We start from the raw sequence: 27,686 nt of genomic DNA, 5'->3' as shown, positions 1-27,686 counted from the left end.
TTGAACTGGCCACTACTTGGGCGAGGGAGATTGAGGTCGTTACTGCTGTAAAATACTGTTCAGCTGTGGTTTTGTGCTTTCCTTTGGGTGATAGGATTCAAAGCATGAAAAAAGGAAATTGTTACTCAGCAAGACATGAACTAGAAGACATCCCGAGAAAATGGGGAGAAGACCAAGTTATGGTGGGCAAGTACATTGACTTTGTTAGCAGTTTTCACTGGTGTTGATTGACATTTATATAAAATTGAACGTCTATGTATTTCTGCATTTATGCTTTCTGGACTGAAGTATTCCCTTGGTGATACTTTCATCTAGCATAGTATAGCTATGGGTAAAGAGCTTGGAAGTAGATCAAGTTTGAGGACTTAATGAACTAGAAATAAAACCATAACCAAAGAAACAGCTCCAAAAATCCACTATAAAGAAAACGAGCAGTGCAAAATGTGTCAAACAGATACTTTTTTAAGAAGAGTTAGTGTTGCTATAGTTCTCTAACAGGCAAATGGTTACTTCTGTCAGAGATAGTATGCCCATTTTAAGCCACAATGGCATTTGATTTATAGATGTACAACTAGGCAAATGCCAATGATAGCAGTCTGGGAGCAATTCCTTGGTAGTTATATGCATTATATGGAATGCTTTTGAATTACGACCTCTGGCAATTCTCAGTGTGCTTGACAACATGCTTGTACCTGAAAACAGGTGGTAAGATTATTTTTTCTAAACTTTTTCAGAAGTATCATGATTTGTATTGCATTAATAGAATAATTTTTGATATGTATATATATATATATATATATTTTTTTTTTTTTTTTCCCTGCAGCCTTCTAATATATTTGTGAATGTGAACAGATGGTAAAAACTGTGGGAGGGGATGCAACACCTTGGTGTAAGCAGAAGCTCTACACAGCCTAGGGAACATGAGGTGGAAGTTTCTTCATCCTGATGGCTCCTGTAGTAAGAGAGTATGTACAGATCCTGGGGAACAGATGCTTTGGAAAAGAATGACAGGAGAACTTCATGAACGGAGGACATAATTCATTCACAGTAAGTACAAGGTCTGATGTACCAGCGCTGACTTTAGCCATGTTGTTTGCATGGAATATATATTTCTATACAAACACATTGAATTCTAAGATCTTTACTCAAACGTAAGGTCTTTATTATAGCAGATTAAAAGCAGAATAAGCTCTAATGAAGCCAGATGTAACAGGAACTGAATATGTCCCTTGTTCTTACATTCTAGGGGATTTTGCTGTTACCTTATTAAGATTCAAACTGTCTTCAGATTTGGCTGACTGAAATGATAGATTAGTCTTTGTGGGGGATTTTGTGGATGATACATCACCTTTTTTAAGGGATGATATATGCCTTTTCTGGAGGGCAATTTTATCATAGAATCTGCTTTAATTTGTAATGTAGTTTCTGATCCTCTCTGTGGTTACAGAATACGTGGCAACATCTATGTCTTGCACATATTCTGTCATCTTTCATGTCTTATTGTCCTCCTTGGTGGCATATGTTTTGAATCCTTTAAGTTACCATTTTAAAGCTTGACTCTTGGAAGGAGAGGTAAGACCCCTGGCTTGTGGACCTTACTGTAAGAGATCTGTTGCCAAGTTTAGTGAAACCATGTGAATAAGAGTGGCACTATTTAAGCCTTTATGTGAGGAGCCAGCTTGACTTTACATTTAAACAATATTGGTGAACAAGGCTAGGAAAAGATGTCTTTTCTTGTTCACCTTATTCTCATGAAAAACTGAAGACATCTACGCTCTGGGGAACTGGAAGGAATAAAAGATTATTGTCAAATGGTAGCCAACTCTTTACCTCTATGTCATGATCTTGATATAGTTTTATTATCCTTTGAGATCATAAGGCTATGTTGATTAGCTACATGATTATATAATGCTCCAGGACACCTGTGTAAATAGCAAACAGAGAGGCTTTTTATAGACACTAGATCTTATCTAAGTGCTCTAAGAAGTAATATAGGATCCTGGCTACAAACTCCTGCTATACATACCATATATTTTTGGTTATTTTTTTAATATGAGAAATACAGAAGCTGTTCCTCGTAACATAATTTTTGTTAGACTTGCATGTGTAAATATTAAATGTGCAAATATTAAATGGAGAAGCATTAGAGAAACCTCTAAATGAATGGCTTCTCATTCCTCATTCTGAAGCTGCTTCCCTTAAGTGTTGCTCTGCTAGCATTCAAATCTGTGTGCTGTTTAAGCCTCAGAGAGGAACTATGCAGTCCCTCAGTCCTGGCCCTCTCTGGGTGTAGATCTCAACCAGCAATCTTTAATGGTAACAGATGTTTGCTGGAATCCTCCTCAGGGCGCTGATGTTCTGGGTCAGGAGCTTGTGGTGTTACTCAAAGCATCCTGTCAGTCAGTGCCCACTGAGGCTCTCTGTGGGACTGTCTTCTTCATGGGTTCACCAGGTGATTCTGGTATAGGATCCCCTGGGGATAAAGTCAGTAGGAACTCTCCCATTTCAGTGCCATACAACAGTAGGAATATCACGCTACAATTAACTTGGCTGACATGAATGAGAATTGTCTGGAATCTGAAGGGGGGGTTTATTGTTTGTTTGTTTGTTTGTTTGTTTTTTAATTTATCTGTTAATTTATTTTTGCTTGCTTGGGTTTTAAAATTTTTTTTTTTTTTTACGAATCAGCTAACTTGTGAGAAGCAAACTTGTTCTAGTGGTCCTTGGTAGGTACACTTCTTGAAGCATTACAGTCCTCAGATTCCTGAAAAAAAATGTCACTGAAATCTACAGGAAAGTGTATTGAGTGTATTGAGTAGTTTCCCCCCCATACTTCACTGGGATGGTAAGGAACTGCTGTGGTGAGTAAACTGTTGTTTGCCAGTGTTTGTAGAGGAAGGTTGGTTTACATTATTGCTTTTTAAGTACTTAATAGGGCACCTATTAAGAATGAATCATGTTTTTTCTTCTGAAAATGGAGTGAGGAAAATTGAGGCGAGAATATAAAAATGTGGATGTGGCAATACTGGCATGATACTGTTCCTGTTTGCACAGTGTTAGCAGATGGTTCTGCAACCACGGAGCTGTAATTAATAGTCTGTGTGGGGCTTGCAGCCGACTGACCCATGACTTCCCATGGAGTCAAGGTTTCCTTATCCAACCATTCCTTGCAATACAGTGAAGAATAAATGAGTCACGTGGGACACTTTAGTCAAGCAACTCAATTAATGAGAAAGTGCAGGGTAAATTCAGTGGCACTGATGAAACTTCTGTTATAAAGAAGCTGTGGACAAAGAAGTAATTTAGATTCCAGATGCTTTGAATTTCTGTGTGCATTTCTTAAATGTAAATGATCTATAAGTAAACTATTTATTCATGATCTCATCATTACCCAAACTGAACTTTATTCAGTGGGGGTGATAATGCCTTTTATTTTTGGGGGTGAATGGGCAGTAATATCAAATGTGCTTAGTTAGGAATAAAACACATTACTCAGTGTGGTTTATATGACTTGAAGTACCAGACTCATCAGTGTATTAGAATAAGTAACAAAATGCCACAATTAATTAATCCAATATGAATTTTTAGTGATTGTTAATTTTTTTCACACTACTCAGACCGATTTGTCATGTTGATGTTTATTAATTTAACATTTCATCTGAAAAAAATTCCCCAAACTTCAAAGTTCTGCCTGTTCTTTTAGAGCAATCCAAAAATTTGTTTCTTCAGGCCCTAGGCATTTTTGAAGTAGCTGAAGTTAAACAAAAACCATTTCTCTCAAACTCTGCAAATGTTCTAAAAGCTTTAAAGTGGCTTCTCACAGGGAGCCAGAGAAAAGAGGGAACCCCTGGGTTATTTTTTGTTGCTGTGCAGTGGCACATGGTTTCCTAGAGGAAAGCTTCAGAATTATCACTTTTCTGTATGTTTGTGTATGTTTTTCCTTCCTCTTTTCACCTCTGTCACTGATCTTCTTTCTACCCCTGTGCCTGGATTTCCTGTTGAGAAAGTCTGGAGAAGGTAGGGGTTAGATCATCCTTTCAGCAAGGATAAATTGAATTCATGTCTGAATGAGAAGATGACTCATGTCAGATGTGATATTTTCCTAAGCTCCGTGTTGGGAAGGATGAAGAAGAACTTTCTTTTCCTGAGGAACTGCACCATCACACTGGGGACTGAGCAAAGTGTTTCCTTGGTGTGTTTTACATTCATAAACCATGTTCCTGCTCTGCAGTAAACCAGCATTGGTAAACCAGTCTGTATTTTGCTGGTTCCTTTTGCTGTTTTAACGGTATCCCTGAGGTTACAAGTGCTGTTGAGAACTCTTCACTGGAGTAATTTTGGTGTGGTCTTAATTCATTTTCCCAAGCAAAGACTGGTATTGACATAAGATGACAACATGGCTAATCTGCCTTAAGTGTAGGCTCTGAACGTATAGAGGCAATTCTAAGGGAATTGCTTCATTACTCTGAGGAAGCCCAACCCAAACTAGTAATTCTGCATCCAGTTTGGTTAATATTTGTGTTTGTTTAAAGGTTTTCCATTTACTTCTGGAAATTTCTGCCTAGTGCATCCTGTCTTGTGAGAAGCCCTTTCGAGGTCTGTTTTAAGTGGAGTAGAGCACTTTTCAGGACTCGGTCGTCATGCAATGTGTCTTGCAGTGGGGAGCTGAATTAACTTCTCCCAGACAATTGCATTGTGTGTTAAACTCCGTGCTGTTGCACTTACATCATACAAAAGCTAGTTGTGCCACATCACAGACAAGAGTCTGACATATGTTGCAAAATAGAAGTTGCCAGTTGTGGACACTTTTTTCTGGGTGTTTTAATCTCCAGCAGTGCTGTCATGATCTCTACCAGCAAACTGTCTCCTGCTGAGAGCGAAACACAAACACCGCCAACACCCTGCTTCCAGATGTGTTACGTGGCAGGGAACCAGTGCCAAATGATCCTCTTTCAATCTTCTGTGATAACTGACAGCAAGTAGGGCACCTTGATATCCTCAAATATTATGTTATTAGCTTTTTGTGTGAGAGGTCATTGGCATCAAGGGATGAGGGTTGTTTTCTGTAGGTAGTCACCTGCTTTTTGCCTGACGTGAAAGCAAGTCCTTGCTGAAACCAGTCCTAGCTCGGAACCCTGGCATGACCCAAACTCTCACTCACCCATATCCCAAAATCCTAAATTTGTGTGTTCAGCAGTTTTGGTTGGGATAGACACTTTCCCTGAAGAGCAGGAGGAGATCCACATCCCCCCCTCTAGCCATGCTGCCCTCCCGTGCTTCCAAGGAGATACTGTCTGTCCCAGGAACCAGGCTGGGAGGGTGGCGGTGAAGCTACACAAGACCAGAGTGAGTTGAGCAGTGGGATGCAGAGAGGGGCATCACACTGGTGGCATGCTAATAACATTGGTATGTTTTATACCACAAGTATTTAGTCTCCTGCTGCTGTCATGGTGCTGATGTATAACACCCACTGCTATGTGGACCCACAGGGCTCCAACAGCCTGTACTGCTGCATGCACAGGTCTGTTCAAATAAGCTCTTTGGGACACAAACCCTCTCATTTACACCTGTCAATGGAGCAGGGAAGTACTAAGACTTATACTTTTTTGCTCTCGAGTTATGTAAGATGTGAAGGGCCATGTATTGGCTGTAAATGGTCCTAAAAAGGGCTGTTCTGCTCATGAAAATTAATTTTGGTCCTTGGAAGTAGCAAAAAAAATGTCATACACTGGATGCTACTTATTACTGCACTCTTGAGCTGTACACTCTCTTTTGGAGATAATTCTTGTAATGGTGAGCAAGCTGAGTAAATGTGGCCACAGCCTTCCTCATGAGTCAAATGAGTTGTGCTCCCACTGAAATGGAGTTATAAAAAAATTGGAGGCTGTAGTAGGGACTGCGAGTTTAGGCTTTCAGTCTCCTTGTTCATGTGTTACTGTAGCACAACTCTGCTGTGGTGGTAATACCTTTGTCTTATACTCACAGGAGAAGTAAATGAGCTTTATTTGGATTTTCTATGGAAGAAACAGCAGGGCAGTTTTACTTGTGGCATTTGAATTAGCTTTTCAGAGCTTATTTGGCTGCCTGCTGCTTTTGAAACAGGCAACAGAGCCAATCTGGTTTTGTATGTTGAATATTTTACAGTAGTAAGAAATATGTAATTAGAAGGGAAAATATTTAAAATAATTCTATGTCTTAGTGTCAGTTCAGGTTGGCTTTTGTGCACGCAGTCTCCCTTTTCTTTTTCTTAGTCATTAATCATTATTAGTGGAGCTATGTCAGAATTTATAGTTCAGTTCAGCTCTTACTGCATTTCCCATTTCTTGATAAGTTTTGTGTTCAGATGCTTTGTAGAAAAAAAATACCAGTCTGCTTTGGGTTTTAATTTCACAGTGTAACAGAGTGACTTGTGGCAATAGATAATTGAATTTCCAGGCTGTTTTCCACAGGGAAGCTGAAATAATACATTGGTTAATGTGTCAGTGATGATGCTTTATCAGCTGTAGACACCAGTGTGAAAAAACTGGACAAGAGTTTCTCATCTGAAAATCTCACATCTTGCACAAGATAACATTGCTACAAACCAGCCATCCCTTTCTAACATGGATCTTCTTTGGGCTCAGGAGCAAAACAAATCAGATGAAAATAGGCCAGAAAGGTTACAGGTTACCAGAAGCTTCATCAAGAATTCACACTCTGCAGCCTCTTTCCCTTTTTCTAGTCTTAGTGTCAAAGGAGTGAAACAGCCTATAGTGGAGAGAGAGAGAGGTTTGCTGTATTTGGGCAAATACTTTTGAGAAAGCTCAAGGAAAGCCACCTTACAAACTTCACCTTTTTGGTTATTTTGGCTTGAAAAGACTGTAAACCACATGAAAGCTGCTCTGCAGCTGGAGAGGTTCATAGAGTAATCCATGCACCGACTCCCAGGTTGGTGAGGTGTGTTAAAGCCAACACACTGCTCATCACACACAATAGTTCTGGCACCAAGGATGGTGAGTCAAGTGAATCCACAAGTTTGTTAAGACATGGGTTCATAGCTAATACAAGATCTTGCCAGTTGTCTGGAAAAAAATGTCATGGTGGGTAAGCTGTAAAGGCAACAGCATTTTTATCTACTTCTCTGATATTTTAGAAATGTGATTTCAAAACAAAGTATTTAGTAGAACTCAAGCTGACTTCATGGCTATGTCTTCTTTTCTTCCTCTCTGCGTGGTATGCCATCCATGGTTTACTAAGTTGTGCAATTTTGATTTTTCTCCTCATCACAAGTCTAATGGGTGAATGGTGATAAGTTTGTAGCATTGGAGAGATTTTCTTGGCAGTTTCAGTCTATATTTCTGACAGGAAATCATTTTCTCCCTTGAATTATGATTGCTGGGTTACATGAGTGCAGTCTAACCACCACTGAACTGCTGTTTGTTTGCTGTCTTTTTGGTCTCTTTGGAGAAGGCCAAACTGCCCCAATACGAAACATAAAATTAGATGAATGCTGCAGGAAGGGAATAACAACATCATTTTCTGTGATCTCTTGTGATTTTATTTTACCACTTCTTATCTGAAAAGCATCTTCAATCCCACTTGGAGTCAAGAATTAAATTTGTTTAGAGACAGTTCTTCCCATATATGGCTAACAAATGGAACTGACTCCATTTGTGTGGGTTTGTTTTTTTTTTTCTTTGTGGAAGATCAGTGTGTTCTGCTACAGATGTTTGCAAATGAGCAAACTAGTAGAATATGTGGACCTCATCTTCGATCTACAGAAATTTACCCTGTGAGGTGACCTCTATTGTTTGGCCAAATCTTGTGTAGTACATATCAGATGTGTAGTACTGATCTTTCAAGGGTATAAACCTAATATTTGGTGTGTGTTCATCTACAAATTGCTGTAGGTCCTACTGTCCTTCTTTCTTCTGTAATGGATAAGCTTCACTCTTAGTAAAGGAGGTGTTTAGAGGTAGATTATTGTGGCAAAATATTGCTACAGCAAGATAATTTCTTTTAATAATGAATAACCATGTAGACAGGCAGGCAGCAAAAAATCCCCATCTATTATTGCAGAGTTATCACCACAGTTTTATTGTCAGCACCCTGGGCCCATGGCTAAGGCTCCAGACACTGAAGTGGTGCAGGTTCAACTTCACTCTAGAATAAGTTTGCAAAGCTGGTGAGCCAGGCAACTGAAGAGGAGCAAATGGAGGAAACAATGAAGAGAAAACAGTAGATGTCTTACCTAAACAGTACCAAACACAGAGCAAGTATACCATTCCTGTCTTGATTATTTTTTTTCCCAATGCTGTTTAATGAGAATCTTCACGGGACTCATGTAAGCAATGGCTGAGGAACAGGAGGGAAGAGAGGCTTAGCCCTGCTGCTGCTGAAGCCCAGAGAAGCTCTGTCACCACCTTCTGTGGGCTTCTCACTGCAGAAAGCTACAGCTGTCATCTTTGATGCTCTATTGAACTTTCTAATGTAATTCTAAAGATCATCTTGAAGTCATTCAACTTTTGTCTTGCTAAAGTCACGCAAGTGAGGCTAATTTGTGCACTTGCTGTGTTTATTTTTGTTGCAAGTTCAGTTCTAGTCCATTTAATCAGTAGGCCAGAGGGTCATCTCCCATCTCTCTGCGCCGAGTCATCAGTATCTTCACCCAAAGCACAATGGGCCTCACCGGTGGGGAGCAAGCAGTTCCCCCTCAAGCAGGCACTGGAGGTCATTGGTGGGGATCAGAACCCTCAGCACCAGGGTCCCAGCTCAAACCCTCTGGGCACTGGTGACAGCGGCCACAGCAGAGCATAAATCCCCATTGCATGGTCCCTGCTGTCACCTGGGAGATGTAAGCCCATGTTAATGCAAACAAATCTTGTTAATTCTCATTAAATCCATGCAGCTATAACCCTGTTAACGGCATTAATTACCTGAGTGGTGCTTGGATTAGGTACTTATTTAATTTTCCTAACATGTGTTCATAACCCATAGCAACTCAGAACATGTGGTGCTCCAGAAACAGAATAAAAACTGAATCAGGAGACTTGTAGAATTTCCTAACGAAAGAAAATCTGCACCCTGACCAGTCCAGTAATGTCTAATCCCTGCCCAGAAGAGGTCTGAGGTCCTGCCCAGTGGTGCAGCCTGAGTTTTCCCCAAGAAGATGAAGTGTCTGAGGGAATATTATACATGAAATCTGGAATATACCTCTAGCTCTTCCAGCTAAGACACTTCAAGGCTGCCAGTCTCAGGTTTCTGAGCATGAATGGCATAAAGTGGGAGATAGCAAAAGAAATGTATGGAAGGCTGAGTCAACATAGCAGTAAAGATATACATTAATACACATCATAACCAATTGTTTCTGGCTCAAATACAAGCAATACACGCTCTCATCCTATTTGCTGTTCTTGAATCAGACTTGCTTTTCTTTGGGAACATTTTATTTTAAAAAGTAGGTTGATTTTTACCAAATGAAAAAACACCATTCTGACATAGAAATGATTACTGTAAAGGATGGAATTTGTTTGTAAGGACAAAAATTGTCATTTCAGTGGGATGCAGTGTGTTAACATGGGTTTACAAGCATTCCAAGATTCCTACAATCCATAGGAGAGCATCAGGTCATGCAGTTTGTATTTCCCAGGCTGTTAAGAGTAGTTTGCTCAATACAACCCAGAGGATGAGTCAAGTACTCAGTATAACATAATTGTATTGGTGAGGTGCTCAGCATAAGCTGAATGGGGAAACTGGGAAATTAAAGTGCAGATAGAGAATAGGAAATCTCCAGTGCTGCCCTCCACAAGACTTAGTTGGTAGCTGTGAGCTGCTGCAGTGTGGTTTGCTCAGCTGAACATGGTGTTAAAGTGCCCAGTGGTGCAGAAGAAGATGAATCTCCCTCAGCCCTACAAGCCTGGTTCAGGGAAAGGATTCCTGGTAGCCTCAGAGAAGATTATTTGTCCTGCCTCAAAAAGCACCCCTAACTTCTCTGGTTTTTGGACTTCGTCTGCTAAGCAGAGGCAGGGAGTCAGGAGAGGAGAGAAGTTTTTTCTGACCTGTGCAATGACTGCCTAAAGTCCTAACTCCTGACCTCGAAGTAAGTACAGGTCTGCTGTGGCCTGGACTGGTCTGAGGGCAATCCTGTTCTTATTGGAAAGTAGAGAACAGGAGCAGTAAAAGAAAGGGGGGAGGATGTGGCTGCTGTGGAGTGAGGACAGTGCCATGCAGCTGAGCCCTGCACCAAGAGGCTCTTGAGTCCTGAAAGCAAACCTGCAATGCTGTCCTGGGCTGAGGGGGCGGAGTGGGAAAGTGTGTGTGTGTGTCTACATTTTATCTTAGACTATGTATCAGCAAGACTGGAGATTCTTTTTTCCCATGTGTTAGTACCTGAAAGCATCTATCAAGACACTTCTCAGCTGGTCCCTAACTCCCATGCCAACTGGTGAGCAACCGGCTGAGCTTGGTAGGTAGCAGAGTCTGCTGCAGCATCTTAAATGCCAAGCTGCAAGTGCCAAAATTTGCAGTGCAAATGCAAAGACTTTCAGGAGTGCTGCTGAAATATGTGCATGTGAATAAGTTGGTGCAAAGCACATACAGTAAAATATGAACTCTCAATGTAATCAAAATTCTTTCTTAAGCTGTTCTCAAGAAGTCTCAGTTTCTGAGTTGAATCAATACTACCTTGTATTTTGATAGTGACTACTTGTTCTGTGTGGAAGTCTTACTTCAGGTCTTATATGTTTGGTGGCATTCTTGCCACATTGAATGAACTCTGAAATCCTTTAATTATTCAGTGCAAATCAGAGATAGCAAACACTTTTTTGGAACCTTGTTGGTGCATTTCTGATTTCTGGCTAGTTATAGACCTACAGCCTTCAAGATAAAGAACCACTACTACAGTTTTCTGGTTTAATATTAATTTTGAGAAATTGTTTTTTTAAAACAGCTGTGTGATTTGGAATTGTCTTTCGGATATGGTAGTATGGTGCTGCAAACTGTGTCATTACCATGAGCTTCAACCTGCAGTCAGCATGTGTGCTTGAGTTAGCAGTGTTACATGTGAAGAGAGAGAGAAATCTGTTCTTTCTCAAATGATAGTTACCTATGAATGAAGTGGACGTTGTTAAATATTTCTGTGCTGCTACATATCAGGTTTAAAAGGAAACCTTTACGTACCTTTTTTTTTTTTTTTTGTAGTCACTGAATTTGAACAAGATGCAATCTATGCACTAAGTAGCGTGAATAGTACCCTGCCCACTCATATATGCTTTTAAAAAGCACAAAGGCTCGTACCAATGCGGATAAGAATTATTTTATGCACAATGCCTTTTCAGTCTGACTTCTGTTATACAGAGGTATTTGAACTCACAGGGTACTAAGAGAAAACACATGGTCAGCTGAAACATGAGAGAGCCTTTTAAGCAGCATGTCTTTCAAGTCTGCAGCCATTCCCCATTGGTCTGGGAGCCGTCAGCTCGCAGGCAAGGGCGAGGCCTCTGCAGTTGTCTGGAAAGCCACCAAAGCCCAGCACATTGCAGAGCTCGTGGGTTACCAGGAGGTTGAGCCCTTCTGAGTCAGTGCTTAAGGTAGTGGTGGAATTCTAAAGGTGTCATCTTTGCAAAGAAGTGGAATGGATGGCTAAAGGTTTCTATGGTATGTTTGTAAAAATGGTGTCCTGGCTGAACTCCAGATTAATTAAGGTGGAATGGGAGGAGCTGGTGGCTCTGTGTGTCTCCCACCTACTTTCTGCTTTCTCTGGTAGAAATAGCCAGTGAAGGGAACGTGTTTTCTTTCCCTATGTAGAAGTCTTCGTTTAGGGTGGAGGTGCTTTTCTTTGACTTCACAGGAGACTTTGATGATGTGCCAAACTTCAAAAAAGAGGAGACGCAATTTTCCTACTATGTTTTATGTCTTAGATCTAATGAGAAAAAATTATTTTCTTAAATTGCATGGGATGTTTGTTGGATTTGATCCCTGGGTAATAGCGTGTGGTTTCAGGGCTCTGCATGTCTCATTAGTTTTACATAACCTCTTGCTCTTTCCTGATACCGCATCACCCAGACTTTTCATCCCTCTCCCACTTGCGTTCCTATGCCTTGTGCTGTCACCACCCACCCCCTCTGTTTGCAAGAACATCTTTCCATTTTTGTAGAACAGACATCTACTTTTTCTTTCTTCAGGAGCTGTCTTTATAACAGATCTTTCCTTTTAATACTTTTGTTGGTAAATCACTTGGATCTGTACAAACTTGATGCTAGACTTTCAAGAATCTGGTGGTTATCTGTAGTGTACCATGCTGTCAGCATATTTAAAGATCTAAAAATATTTTATTAACGTAGGACTATAAGACATTTCAGTAACAGTGTCTGCACAACAAAGAACAGAGAGTGTTATAACATCTCTGGGACACAATGTCCCAGTCACAGCACATTTCACGGTGTGGTCAATCTATACTTTCCTTGAGGAAGGAAATAAATCTGAACTATGTACTGTACAGGGCTGAGAATTTTGCTGGTACTGGATAAATTGCAAAACAATATAACTGCTTCTCCAGCACTAATGATCAGAGCCATCCCTCATTATGCTAGTGCCTTGGGCAAAGGATTTTTTTATAGTGCAGTACTCCAGCTTGAAAGACCACACTATCTGAATCCTGATGCTGCCTCAGCTGTTGCCCAGCTAACACCAGGAGCCCTCTTCTCGTGTGGCACTGGCCCACCTCACCTGAGGCTGCTGGAGACACTGATAGATTTCTGTCAGGGGCAGAAAGATGTAATAGATCTAATTTTGAAGTTATTACAACTGAGCATGAGAAATCTTTTTGTTTCCACTTCACTTAGCAAAACGCAATCAGTTCCATATTTCCTGTGAAACAATACTGTAGATGACATCACAAAACCAGCCTAATGCCTGCAGTCCCAGGCAGATTTGGTTGGAGACAGATTTTTCCATGTAGCCATTTTGAACAGCCCTCAGGACACAACCAAAAATTCCAGTTCTTTTGAAAGCAGAGAATAAATAACTTTACATTTTTCCCATTGAATTTCAACATGTTTCTTTTATTGCAAAACTTGGATTTTCATGCCCTTATTTGAATCTTACATTGAAATCTGTTACTTGCCAGCATCCCACCCACATATAGTACGACGTCTCATGGAAGTCATCACTTGGTTGGAAATGTGTGCACCATATGCATGTGCTCAACTCCAAAAGTAGCACCCAAGGGTTTTTTAAACTCAGCCCGTAATCTACAGACACTGTAGGAAAAATATAAAAGATAAAAGAGAATATTTTAAGATGCTATAAAATGTTTTAGAAACTATTTTAAACCTCTCTTTGCTATAAGGAATCTGAGGAACATTTCTTTTTCTCCTCAAACAGGAGAACAGATAGGAGACTGTCCAAAAACTTCTGCAAGCATTTTTATTGCACTGCAGGCATAGGAAATGGGAGGCTTGAAGGGAGCAGGGGGGGTGTTGTTTGTTTTCCTAGCTAGAGCTATCCAAAAGTTTGGAATCCTTATGAATAATATGTACATTGATATATTTCTGCTTGGAGGATATTAAGATAACAGACTGTGTGGAACTTCCTAACTGTATATCAACATTACAACACCAACTGTATCCTGGGCTGTGTCACAAGAAGCATGGCCAGCAGGTCGAGGAAGGTGATTCTCCCCCTCTGCTCTACTCTTGTGAGACTCCACCTGGAGTTTTGTGTCCAGCTCTGGGGGGCTCAGCACAAGAAAGAGGGTCCATAGGAGGGCCACAAAAAAGTTCCAATGGCTGGAACACCTTTTCTGTGGAGACAGGCTGAGAGAGTTGGGATTGTTCAGCCTGGAGAAAAGCTGGCTGCAGAGAGACTGTATACAGACCTTCCAGTCCTTGAAGGGGGCTTATAAGAAAGACAAGACTCATATTTTTTAGCAGAGCTTGTTATAGGTCAAGAGGTAGTGGCTTAAAACTAAAAGAAGGTAGATCAAGACTAGATATAAGGAACAATTTTTTTACCATGGTGAAACAGTGGTGCAAGTTGCCCAGCCAGGTGGTAGATGACCCATTCTTGGAAACACCCACGGTCAGGTTGGATGGAGCTCTGAGAAACCTCATTGAGTGCAGACTGGATGACTTATTTATGTTCCCTTCCAACCCGGACTATTCTATAATGACTATGTCATTTAAAAGAATGTTGCATATAATGCTGTTGATGATAATTCTGTAGCAGTTGCAGTTATTTTGCTTTGTGGAGCAGGGGTTCCCAATTGTACATAACATTTCTGCATATCAGTCACCTGCTTTGAGACCCATCATAGCCATAGTTCTTGGGCAGAGAGGAAGAAATTTGTCCTGGAAAAATGACTTTCCCTTTCTGATACTGTGTGTTTGGTGGGAGTTTGTTATTCTTTTGAACAAGACTTAAATATTACAAAGAGGACAAAGGTAAAAAGGACATTTATAAAAGTATTTCAGAAACAAGAAAAGGCGACATAGGTATCAAATACTTGCTTTGTGGACAGTTCTGGTTGGGTAACATTTTATATCCTGTTGGCTCAGACCTGAATGACTATGCAAGGTAACAGGCAATGGAAAGTCAGACAAGTAGCACTGAACAATATGTTCTTTATTTGGATAGCTGGGCGTGCATCTTTTGTTTGAAGCAAGAGATCAAAACCTAATGCCATCACCATATCAACCTGTTCCACTCCTTTTTTTTTTTTATATTGCTCCTAAAAAAAAGAAACAAAAATAAACCACTCAAACAAAACCAAATCAACCAAAGAAATAAAAACCAACCCCACCCCCCAGAAAAACCCTCAAAACTCTCACACAAAAAAATTTAAAAAGAGAAATGTGCTATGGGAGATGGAAGGAGCTGCGGTCAGTGTTAAAAAAAATTCAACATATTTCAGTAACTAAGGGCCATAATAGTAACTGATGCCAACCTTACTGGTGTTTGGGTTGGGCTCAGTGCTCACAGCTCATCCTCTGGAGACGCTCTGGGTCTTTACTGAAACTGTTTTTCTCTCTTCATTTTAGCTCTTATTGTCACTATATTTGCTTGTGTGTTGTTGGTGTCCCAGGCAATAGATCATTATTTAATCAGGAAATTTTTTTTGTTGGTGTTTTTTTTTGTTTGCTTATTTGCTTAAAGGCAGACTCACATGTGTCATTCATTGTCTTGAAATGGAGGGGGGGCAATTTTTCTTCTTTTTAAGTTGCATAAATTATTTTGGTCAATCTCTAGCAACCTCACTGCTGACAGTCACCTGCATGCACTTTGCCATTTTCAAGTCAGAACATCCAGGTCATTGCTAACTGAATCCCTCATATGCATTATTACATATATTAGGATATAGCCAAATGCACTTTAAACCTCAGAAGAGATGTAAGTGCAGACATCCAGATCCTAGACTAATGGTTAAAAGAATTTGCTCTTACAAGACAACATGAGGAAGGATGGCATGCAGCAGTGGCAACTTTGCCACCACCTGACCCATGGAGAGCCCTGAGCTCTGTATGACTCTCAGAGAAGGTGAAAGGAGCTGAATTTTCTCAGAGCTGTTGATAGCCAGGCCCTGGTTTCTGCTGGTTAAAGAAACACTTGAAGTAATAAGATGACAGGTATTAGAGGCTCATTTAAAAATATACTATTCACACTATATTTTACAAAAATTAGGATGTGTCTTTCTTATCCAAACAAATTCTGAAACTATATTTTAGTCTTCCTTTAAGTTGTTCTTCTTATTGAGAAGGTAAATTACTGAAATATGATTTGCACTCAGTTTATGTAGTTTGTTTAAGCATTTTCAAACTGAAATGTACTTGACTTTCTAAGCAATCTGTAGAAGCTTCCTTGCCATGATGATATTACCAGCTGTCTACATTTTATGGGCATTTTGCTCTGTCTCACTGGTAGATATCCTGATCTTGGTCTCTGCTGAATTTTGTGCACTGACCCAAATGTTTTTATTTTCTTTTTTATAGTGACTGTTCCATTCATTTGCATAATGTGGTCTTGGACTGTGTAGCCATTTAATGTTGCTCAGAGAAATCTGTGAAGCTGGGAGATACTTGTCTTTATACCAGTTGGCATAACAATCAGAACAGCTCTTGGAGGGCTCCAGGCTCAGTTACAGACCAGTTGCACTTGAGCTGGAAGAAGTGTCAGTACAGGTGCACTAACAGCATAGACATGAGTTTCTCTGCTCATACCTAATTTAGGGGGGGTCTGGATTGGCTTTTTAACTGTTCTAGCTCATGCCAAGTAGCCCTGGGGACTGTTTCAGCAGGAGGGAACTGCTTTAGACAAGGGGATACTTTTTTCTTGGAAGAAACCAAATAGAGGTGCCCAACATTGTGGTATTGGGACATCTGGTACCAACACAGCACACTGCCCAGCACCTGGGTACACATACAGTCCTCTTAAGCCCTGATGCAAATGTCAAAGGTAAATTCTGTCTCGTCTGCTCCGTGCTGAACACACCCCATGTTCTGAGCAACAGAGGATGCAGGTAAATTGCAACAACCCCACGGGCACAGGGCTCATGCTTTGTCCAGGGCTGCACTGTGGCCTCCATCGAAGTGGGTGCCTTGTTCTTTCATAGACATGGGACATCAGGGGATTAATTGGAAGCAAGTCTGGCTTTTGGTTATTTCTGTGAGAAAATAGCAGAGTCACAGATGAGTGAAAGATCTGATGTCTGTTAAAACTCCTGTTGAGAAATAGCCTATTACAACTGACTTAATTCAAGTAGAGGAATTTGGAGGAAATGTACAAGGAAATACATATAATATATCAAATTATGTATGCCATCCATGGGGAAAATTTCTTAAGCATTGAACTATGTGTACTTACTGCACTGCTTTCTTTTAAGAAAAAAAATTACATTTTCCTTGTAACACATGGTGCTGTATTTGGATTGCTTGTGTTCTTTTTTGTCACACTTGTATTTTTCAGCAGAAAGTTAACCTGATCAAGAAGCAGGGTTCATACCCTTGCATGTTACTTTTCTATTGGAACAGAATTTTATTTTTAGCACATTATTTTTTTCTACCTGATTTACATAATGGGAATATTTCTGCAACATTTTTTTTTTCAGAAAGAAAGTGCTTTGGCCAAATTAACCTAGTTCATGTCAGTTTGCCTAGCATGTAAATTTCCTCAGTTTGATCTGAAATAGCAGTTACATCACGATGAAAGTCAAGCACAGGTTTTGTCAACACATTTGTGTTTATCAGTGAGTTTGGCATGTGGGGGTTAAATATGATTTTCACTTGATTTATTATTGTTATTAATGGCACAGGTGTTTTTGACTGTGTATATGTATATGCATATAAACACACATATGTTATGTTATTATGTTATGCTGTTATGTTATATAAAAGATAGCAGTGTGTGGTAGTAAATACATTTCTTGGCGTGAACTTGGAATGTCAGCAATACTCATGAGTAGCAAATTTAATTCTTGCCAAGTTACCATAAGAAGCTATGCAAATATTGAATGTTATATAGAGCTGTTCTATGGGCTGCAATCTGCACATGCCTTCTCTTTATTCTGCTTTTGCTGGGAGAGAGATGATTTTTTCCTTCAAATTAGCAATAAGAGTTAAAATTCTGTGTACTCAGAGGAAGCTGCCATCCAATGACCACTCTTCTTCCTGAAGAAATACTTCCTGTTAGTGATTGAATTAGCCCAGCTGAGGCCAAACTAAAACAGGGACAGAATTTCTCTGCTGCTTCCTCTGGTCATATCAAAGTCCAAGCCTGTAAGTACTTATGTATGTATTTAACTTTGGTACTTTAATGATGCAAATGAGATTCCTCATGACAGAGTAGTCAGTCATGGGAAAAGCTGTTTGCAGGTTTGGGTCCCAAGGCTATTTTTCCTCTTCAGATGCATCTTTTCAACTTTTTTTTTGGTTCTCTTATAGCCCTCATATGTGGGAATAGCATGTAATGGCCAGGCTATGTCATGTCTTAGAAAACAAAGGCAAAATATTTTCATATGTAGAAGTGTTTCTTTTTCTTCTGGGTGCATATTGTTGATCTAAATAATTTTTAAAAATTCAACTCATTTAAAACATTGAGTAAATATATGGGACAATGGTGGAAATCCCAAATGAAAATTGCAGAACTGGGACACTCATTGGAAAGGAATGAAATAAAACCTGTTATCATGAGGAAGTGGGGGGTTTAATTCTTTATTTTTGAACTCTCATTTAACTCAGCTGTGCTGTCATATGTTCTTTAGGAAAAATGTTAATGCTGATTTAATATGCATGTAGTAATGAGAATCTTGCAAGCCATTTGTGATGTTTGCTCTGATAGGACCCAGCTGTTTGATGGCATTTATAGGTATGCCTAATGCAAATATTTAATCCTGATTCATCTAAAGATGGTCTATTAAAAACCAATGTGGAACATGGTGGACAAGATTGCAAAATTTCCTCCTTTAAATGTATCCGATAATGTACTCCTAATTTAGATACTTGCATTTCAAAATATATATATTTTAAAACATAATTAGATCTATAAGTTAAATGTAGTTAAATGTTAAATGCTTATATTCTCCTGCGTGTTGCAGTGCAAGTGTTTGTGTGTCATTGTGGTAGGTAGCACAGTGCTAGAGCAAAGGGGCTGCCATTCCAAATCAGCTTCTAAGTGCTTTTTAATATCTCTCAGAGATGAAGAAAAAAATGGGGACTTTGTGATTTTCATCTTGATTAATAGGACTGTATTTGAGTAGAATTTATGCAGTCCTTGAGTTTAATATTGAGTTTGTTTCATCAGCTATTTATTCAGAGAATTGCTGAGAAATGTTGCACATGCTTTTTGGGTTACTTTAAATGGACAGATTTGCTTTAAAAGAGGTTTTAATCTTTATCACATCTGTGGCGGATTTACTACACTTCCTGTAAAACGTTTTCTAAGGTAATGAATATAACATTAACAAAGCCTACTTTTTACGTATGAGTCAACATTACTTGATTTTTTCTCCCTCTCTTGTTCCATAAGCATTTTTTTTTTTGCTTTTTCCTAAAATATTTATACTTGAATACATCTTTAAGAGTAACCTAGGTAAGAAATATTTTAAGGTGAACAATCAAAGTTAGATGGATAGTAATATAAATTATAGTATCGGTTAAATTTTGAAGCATACATTTGAGTTTCTAGAGAAGTTTTTGAAATCAAATAAAAATGGGTGTATGCATTATTGCCTGTAGTTTAGAATAGCCTGTGCTTTGCATTCTGCCTATGTCTGTGTCTTTTCCAAGGATATATTGGTCATTTCTGTTCTCTATTTTATAAATGCAAATAAGAATACTGTATACACAGATAATATTACATGGCACATGCTTTCTTAAATATTCTTATCATCTGTCTGGCTAGTTTTTAAGGGGTAGTGCAGAATGTATATTCCTTATATGTAGCTCTTCATACTTGAGTTAAATATTGCTCATTTTCACTTGTCCAGAGTTGTGGTGGCCAGAGTTTTCTGCCATTACTTTACCATCTGGAAATTCAATACACCTTCCCATGGGCTGCTTCTTCCCCCACTGAGCAGCTCTGAAAGGTGCTGGTGGGGGGAACTGGCTGTTTTCCTGTTGCTGCAGAATGGCATGCTGTGATTTAAATAATCCATCCTTGAAACTTGGACCTTTCCTTTTTGGTAATAGATTATTCCTAAATGAATCTTAATGAGACTGCCGGCAGGTAGTTAACAGCAGCAAAGGCAATCTTTCTGCCTGTATTTCAGAGCCCTAAAACTGAGGAAAGTAAAATATAATGAGGTTTTTTGTCTTATCTTCAACGTGAAAATGATAGGTATAGGAATGAATGAATCTGAGGACCTCATGGACTGCTGTTTATTCAGCCGATAAATGTTACAGCTTGTCCCACATGACAGTGGAGCAATCATTTTTCCTGGCTAATAAAGCAGCTGTTTCATCTGATCCATAAGCCTGAGCTCAGATTTAGCCACCCCTCCTAAATTTGGTACCTTTCCCAGTTCCAGTGTTTACAAAGTGCCATGAAACCAGCTCAAGGAACTGTGCACATTCTGATGTTTGCTGACAAACTTTCCTTGTGCCCTTTTTACCTTTGCATCAAGCACAGCCATCACCTGCAGTTACCCACCCCTGTTAATCCTGAAAAATGGCATCACGAGAGAGAAAACCCTCACTTTGGGTATCTGCCTGCAATCAGGGTCAGATGCTGAAATATTTTCTTGGTGTACAGTGGGTAGGGGTGAGGCAGGAGCTTTCCCCAGGCTGTGGGCATGTGGCTCCCCCAGGTCTGCTGGAGCAGGGCCCTGCTGGGCAAGCACAGAGCCCTGGCCTGTGACCGCTGCCATCACATGGCAAGACATAATCTTCCTTTTTTCCTGCCAAAGCAGCTACTCTGGGTCTCCCATCTCTGGGTTTGAATGGCCTAGGTTGTACCCAAACCCAGGCACCTGACAAGTTCACTGAAACCTGCACTGTCAAGCCCAGATTTTTGGCAAGCTGAGCTGCAGTGGCAGTAAAGTGAGCTCTCTGTAAGTGGTGCAATACTCTGCATGGAGTTTGGCTCAGTTTTGTACTTGTTTAAGCTTTCTCAAAGGGTATTTTGGGTTGAATTCTTCTTGGGACTTGGACTAATACAGGAGTGAAGACAAGATGCCTCAAACAGGGCAGTGACAAATGCAAAAAGAAACAGTGAAAAATGAGGAGACAAGGATCTTAAGGAAAAATCATAATAAACATCACATACAGGCTACCCACTTATGCCAGCTCAGCTTTCGGGGTGTTTTTCTAGCCTCTTTTAATATATAGCACAGGCTTCCCTTCAGTTAGGAAAAACATTAAAAATATATTAATCATCCTTAAACAAAAAAACATGTGTTTGAATGACAGGGAAAAGGCCTGCAACATCAAAGTAGATGTTTCTGAATTTTTAATACCCCCTCCATACCCTTCTCCTGAAATTTACAGAAAAACTCTGTGGTGCCCAAGCCTGGCACTGGTGCGTGTGAGCTGCTGCAGGGCTGGTGGGCTGCAATCAGTGACCAGCGGGTATGGGGGGTTGCAAGTTGCTGCCCCCACTACTTATGCTCTGTATCTAGGCCTAAATATTTTAGTGAAATGTTGTTATGAAGAGGACTGTGTTTTCTCTTGTAGCAAACAAAACGGGGTGGCTGCGCTGTAGGAGTGACCTTTAGCTTTCCTTTTATGCGGGGAGTTGTTTGTCATTCACTGCAGCAGCACTCAGTGACAGAAGGGACAAGAATGTGGCAGGGTAATGGGAACAAACCTAGTCGCATGCAATTTGTGGGTGTCTAAACAAGCTGAATTTCAGCTCTAGATGTAGAGCAGTTGCTGTGTGCGCTAAAACTGTTCTTGTTCACCTGGCACAAGAAGTCGTCTTCTATGCATTATGAGAGCACATCAGGGCAAGAAACCCAATGTTTTTAGCATGAGAAAAAAGGTGAGTGGTCACTGTTCCAACAAGCTGACTAGTTTAGGCTTTGCACAGGGACCTGTGGTAATTGCAACACCCTGATTTAGAAAGAATTATGCATTTTTTCTGGCCTCGCTTCAGGAACCATGTGGGCTTTTTAAGCAGCTGCTTCACTGGTGATTTTGATCAGGAGATGCTGAAGATGTGTTCAGAGCTGGGTCTGGATCATACTGTCAGGGGACAGAAAGGGGAAGAAGTAGAAAATTGGGAAAAAAGGGGGGACTTAGGGGTAGAAATCTGTGCATACTTACTGTCACATGCAAATGAAGGCCATTCACCTCTTGTCAGAATAATTACCTCAAATTTGAAATTACTGCACTCAACAGATATTGCACTTGGGAAATATGGGCAGTCTGATGTCAGAGAAATACACCACCGAGTGTAAAAGAAAACAGATTTTGAGAATTTCTGCTTACTTTGGTTGCTATCATTTGGTCAATACAATATTTGTCAGAGAGATACATTTGGAGAAAAGGATCTGAGTTAAAGTTGAATATTTGATGTGACTTGAATAAGATATTTGTGTGTGAAACGAACAACTGGATGCTGTGTGTAGCAGAAAGGAGAGTCATTTAATGACACTGGAGCTAGTTAATGAGGCCATGGGAATCACTTGTCACCTTTTAGGTGCTTTCTACTCATGCATGAATCACAGCAGCCCCTGGAGAGTCTCCATCATCCCTTGCTAAAAATAAGAGGCTGCACCACGGCAGTTTGTGACAATTTATGTGCAATCAAAAAAGCTGTATTTTCCCCTGGGAGCAGAAGTGGTTAACTAAAGGTGGAGCTGACTCCCAGCCTTGAGCCACCTTTGAGATATCTCAGTCTCTCAGAGCTTCCCACTGGTGTGGAAGGGCCTACCACACTGCGTAACAGACTCCTGAAGAATATATTGCTTTTTCTGTGATGCTTCTCAGGCAGAGATCAAAGAAATCAGCACCCAGTCCTCCCCCAGTACTGCAAATCCACAGGCCACTGTGCAGAGAAACATCCCCTTTCCCTGTTTCGGTTTTCTCAGACGTGCAGAACTATTCTTAGAATTCATATTTCTGGCCTCATTATCTACTTTGTCTATCTTGTATTGTAGCACTTTATTTTCCTTGAGCAACATATTAAACATGCCAACATATCCAGCACAGCTAATTTGCAGACCAGCAAACTTGTTTTCAGCACCTTCTAATCTCTTAGAAAAAGACTCAACTTTATTTTCAATAGCAGAGACAGTCTGCGAGGAGTCTTGGCTTTCATGTATCAAATCCTGCTCTGCAGCACTACTTGCTTCACATCTCATGCATTGAGCTCCCACACAGGACTTGCAAGTGTGGATACAGTTCCCAGTACTGTAGGCTGCCGGACTGCTTGGGTGGTGTTGGAAACCTGTTTTAAAACATGATGAAAACAGAAGCCCTGCTTACCCCTTTCTCAAGTGTCACCTCAGTAATCATAAGAAATTTCTGAAAGAGGCACAGCCAAGTGGCCCGAGAGCAGCGGCTGCAAGTTTTGCCTGTCTGTCCCTCCCTTGTGAGCTGACTGTGAGCAATAAGTGAACCTTGGGCCTCTGGTTTTGAGTGTATGTGACACGAAAAAATGAACTAGATATGTTAATGAAGGCTGAGTCCTTCAGGGGCTGTTAAAATCTATAGTCCAGGTGCAGGCTGCAGCTCTGAATGTCTGTATGGCACCTTCCACTTGAAAGTTAGGAAGACAGATATTGGGGGGACTACCACTGCACACTCTTCTGTAACTGTATCTTCATCTGATCCTTACTGTCCTCTCCATCTCTGCTAGGGGCTGCTGTTGATAGCAGAATACCTGGCTGGATGGATCCAATGTGTTCTGATCCAGTACTGACAGTCTTATGTTTAAAGCCCGGGGCTTGTCTTCTTAAGGCAGTAAACAATTTTTTTTTTTGTCAAAAAATCCATAGACTCCACTCACAGTATTTGAAATACACATCTCTGTTTAGTATCCTGTGGTTATATGTTTTAGAGGTCTCTCCAGAGGCTGGAGAGCACCAGGAACTCAAAACCTGTGCTGCAGGGCAGAGATCATGCAGCTATGGGTCTAAAAATTCCCGTAATGCATCCAGTATTATCAGCCACTCCTATCACCTTGTTCAGCCCCTGAAGAAGATTAAGGTAAATGCTCTATTCTCTCTATGCTAATTGGAGTGATGAAGGAGATAGCTAGTAAAACCTCCTGATAAGATTTAGACACAGGTGCCAACTATTCCCAAGAAGATGCGGGACATAAAATGTAAAGCTTTTCCCAGAAGAATGATTTCTAGCCATACTGCTAATTCTGCAAGACAAATGCAAGAGAAGCATTTACTGTTTATTCTCTTGAATAAACTTCACTCGGTCTGGTGCTCCTTTACTTACTGGGCATGGGCAGGGACTTCGGTGCCATGTCAGATTTGTCCATCACTGCTATAGTATGTTTCACTTTCTAATTTATAGGTTATCATTTGTTCTGCAGTTGCTCTATTTCCAGACATTCCAAGTAGCACATTGCTAACGAGCTCATTTTCCCTGACTATGGGTATTGATAAATGCTGGGCAGGCAGCAGGCTGCTCTCTATGATGAAACTTTCTCCCGGTAAAAGCTGTAAGGACAAAACCTCTTTGAAGTGGATGTATTGTAGACTCAAATGGGATCAACGTGTTCTTCTTAGGCTGAAGATAGTTAGACTTACACTAACACAGAGAGAAGCAGAGGTGAATTCCTAAGGAGATGTTCCAGGTCTCGTATAATGGGGATTATAAGACCACTGAGCCATGTAAGATATTTTAAAGCCTATTCAGCAAGCTTGCTGGCAAGCCTGCTGCATAATCAGGTATTGAATGGCCAGTGGTGTGGAGTCTGTCCTGATAACTTTCTTGTTTACTGTGATATTGAATACAGGAGTATCCACAAGAGCTTTGGGGAATGCTACATAAACAGCCATCTGCCCACCCCTCTATGTGTCAATCGCCTTTCCCATGGTGTTCCTGAGGTGTTCCCGTCAAAATCAGAGCCTGCCACTAGTGGCTCATTTTCTGTGAGTGATGAGGCTTTAAAAGGAAGAAATAAAAAGAGTTAATGGAAGCAGGGGAACGTTTCTGAGTCAGTTGGCCATGTAAATTTTTAGTGGGGCTTCCCAAACATAACTTCGGTATTTGAGTTAAGTGAATTAACAAGGAGCTATTGAAGCCATGAGCAATGAGTGCTGGATATTTGGCTGCCACATTGTGGTTTTGATCATAAGCATGTTGGAAGAACTGTACCAATTTCCTTTCCGTATTAAAAAATCCTAAAATACACAATTTAGGTTTTTGTAAAAACTTGTGACATAAACTGAAACTCCCTTTTTTTTTTTTTTTTTTTTTTTTTTTTTTTTTTTTTTCATTGCTTTTACTCATCTTCTTGGAACTCTCCTGTGACATGATCTAATTCTACCTGCTTTCCTGGTGGTAAATGAAAATATTTTGGGAATGCGGTATGGGCACAGACACACATTTTAAAAACAAGGAGTGATCAAAGAGAGCATTGGCTAACCACTGAACAATTTCTAATTAGCTTTCAGTTATCTTTATAGAGAGCAAACTGAATGATAAAGAGTAATTATTCATACAGAGACCACATAATTTAGACAAATAACTTGTAAAACACAGTAATCAGGCTGCCCTGCACTCTCTTTTTTAATTAGGATTCATACTGGGGATGGTGGGGGTTTCCTCTGGTTTAAAAAGGTGAGTGGGTGGAGTTTTAAACTATAGGAATCAAAGAGGAGAAAGCATAATAATTTATCTGGCTAGCTAGATAAATCATAGCCAAACATGGCATTCTTCCCCTTCCACGTCATTGTGAAGACCTAGCCTTGCCACCATGAAACCTGAATATCTTTCCCTGTCTAAAGGGAGACACTCAAAATATTCTAGATGGTTTTGCCCCGTGGAGCATTATGTGAAGCGAGTGTTGCTTTCAGCATATTCTGCAAAAGCCACTAGACCTCCAAGTTCAGTGCAGGATTTAACTGCCTCTTTCCCCAGGATATTAGCATATATTTGTCTGGGTGGTAATTCATTTGGTTTTTTCCTCTCTGGGGATTTAAAGAGCTCTAGGTCTTTTCTAATGTTCATAGCACTTCCTAATTAATGTGCTGTGCATATTTAGTTAATGTGCTGTGTGCTCCCTCTTAGAGATTAGTAATAAAGATGTTAAACAAAATTGGTTTTAGCATTTATCCAGCAATCACTTGCTCTTTACCCTAATAAAGCCATTTATGACAACACACTACATCCATTGCATTTTTTCTTTCACCTAAAATTCTGTTGCTGTAACAGTCTTCGCTGTTTTTAATGGAATCTTCCCCAAATTACAATCAAGAGCTTGATATTAACAATGTAATTGAATTAATACAGTTTGGCTTTGTTATCTTGTATAAAGCAGTGTAACAATTTTTCCCACATAAAGATTCAATCGCTGTGATCACTGTGTGCCATCATGGCAAGGCTCTTCATTTTCTATCTTGGCTGTTGGTTTCATTTTTTTCTAAAGCTAGATTTATTGCACCATGGTTGCAGGCATCTTTTCCCTCCCTATCAATGATTAGCAATACCTCAGATTTACTGAACCACACCTCAACGTGTTGCCAATTCCTGCTCTGTTTAATCTCTGGAAAATACTTTGTTATTACGCAGTCTTCAACTGATACTGAAATATTTTCTGTTAGGGTGAATAGTATTTCTCAATAATAATACACTATGCATGGATAGGAATACTCTCATCTTAAAAAGCTGATTTACTATAGTGAAATGAACATCAGAGAGAAAGAATTTATTCTGAATTTTAATGAAATCAATTAATTTTGTTTCTGGCAATGATCAGATCTGGTTTATCACTGTTATACATACAGAATTAATGTTCTGTGCATGATGTTCCTGAGACCATGCCCTGCTAGTAAACTTTTTTTATTTTTTCCATCAGTGCAATCTAACCTTTAAAAGACTCTTCATGAATGCAATACGATGAAAAATCATGGGAAAACAGAGTGGTGTTTGAGGATGCAGGTAGGGTTTAGATGAACAGTGAAAATACTTGTAGGGTAGGCTGGGTTTTCACTATGTTAAGGGAACCAGGGACTTTACATAAACTCCAGCTAGCACAGAATGTGGCTGCCAGGTTTCTTATGAAAAGGAGACGACAGGAGCACACTTGATTTATTTTGAAAATGTATTGGCTGCCAGTCAAATACCATACTGGTTTTGAAATTGCTCTCCTTGTTTGTAAGATGTTACATAGTCCCAGCCTATCTCTTTGACAGTCTTTGTCCTCACATTCCTGGTCAATCTCTGTCATTTACTCAGTTCCAAGAGTCCTCGAAAGAGCGAGGGCTTCAATTTCTCTGGACAGTTTCCCATACAGAAGTTACTAAGATTGTCCATGATTTTTGCTGCAGCCCTGACTTGGAGAATTTCACTGACCCAACTGAGCAATCACTTTAATTTGAAGTTAGGCATCCTGTTAAGTACCTTGCTGAATTCATTTCTCAATGGCACATTGTCTGCAGTAGTTTTGTAATGCACAGAATGAGAGGAGAATCAGACTTTTTTCTTGTTTGAAAGTTAAATCCAACGTGCTAACTTCTTTTTCCTGTTTAAGTTTTCTTAAACATTGACCATACATTAAAAAAACAAAAAAACAAAAAAACAACCAACCCCAAACTCACAAGAAAAACCTTAACAATGCTGAGCATTAGATTTCTGTGCCAGTCATTGTGCAAGATTTTCATGAGAGCTGGTAGAAACACTTTTTTTGTGTCATGTGAAAGAATTCATCTGATTTAATTTTATTTTCAATACCATGCAAAAAATCTTTACAATTCATGACAGCGTATTTTTTAATTAATGTCAGATGACTGCAATTTTGTTCCTCATCCTTTTATTCTCCTTTTATTACTTTCTGTTTTTTCCTTTGTAGTCCTTTTCCTTTTGTCTGTATTTTCTATGAAGTTCTCCAATCAGGATTTTACATGTCCAAAATGCCTCATTCTGCTTTCTGAGTCACACGTATTGAGATGCATTCTAAACTTTTCATACATTAGAGTGGTAATGTTATAATGCTTCACATTCTACTGTGTTTCTTCAGCTTTATAAAAACATCTCAAGTATTTGGAGTGTGTAGCTTTTAGCATGACAGAGCAGCGTCAGAGGCAGTGGCAGAGA

General features: G+C 39.9%; 1 long non-coding RNA gene across 1 annotated transcript; it reads left to right on the top strand.

Moving 5' to 3' along the window:
* Positions 1-30: 30 nt before the first annotated feature.
* LOC139801788 (uncharacterized) lies at positions 31-27,686 on the top strand. The gene is made up of 3 exons (XR_011728310.1): positions 31-190; positions 824-1,047; positions 27,610-27,686. It is a non-coding gene; the product is annotated as an uncharacterized lncRNA (long non-coding RNA).

This window comes from Heliangelus exortis, chromosome 12 (genome assembly GCF_036169615.1).
Source record: "Heliangelus exortis chromosome 12, bHelExo1.hap1, whole genome shotgun sequence".
Taxonomy (NCBI): Eukaryota; Metazoa; Chordata; class Aves; order Apodiformes; family Trochilidae; genus Heliangelus; species Heliangelus exortis.
Note: the sequence above shows the minus strand (reverse complement) of the source record. Positions and strands in the feature narration are given on the sequence as shown.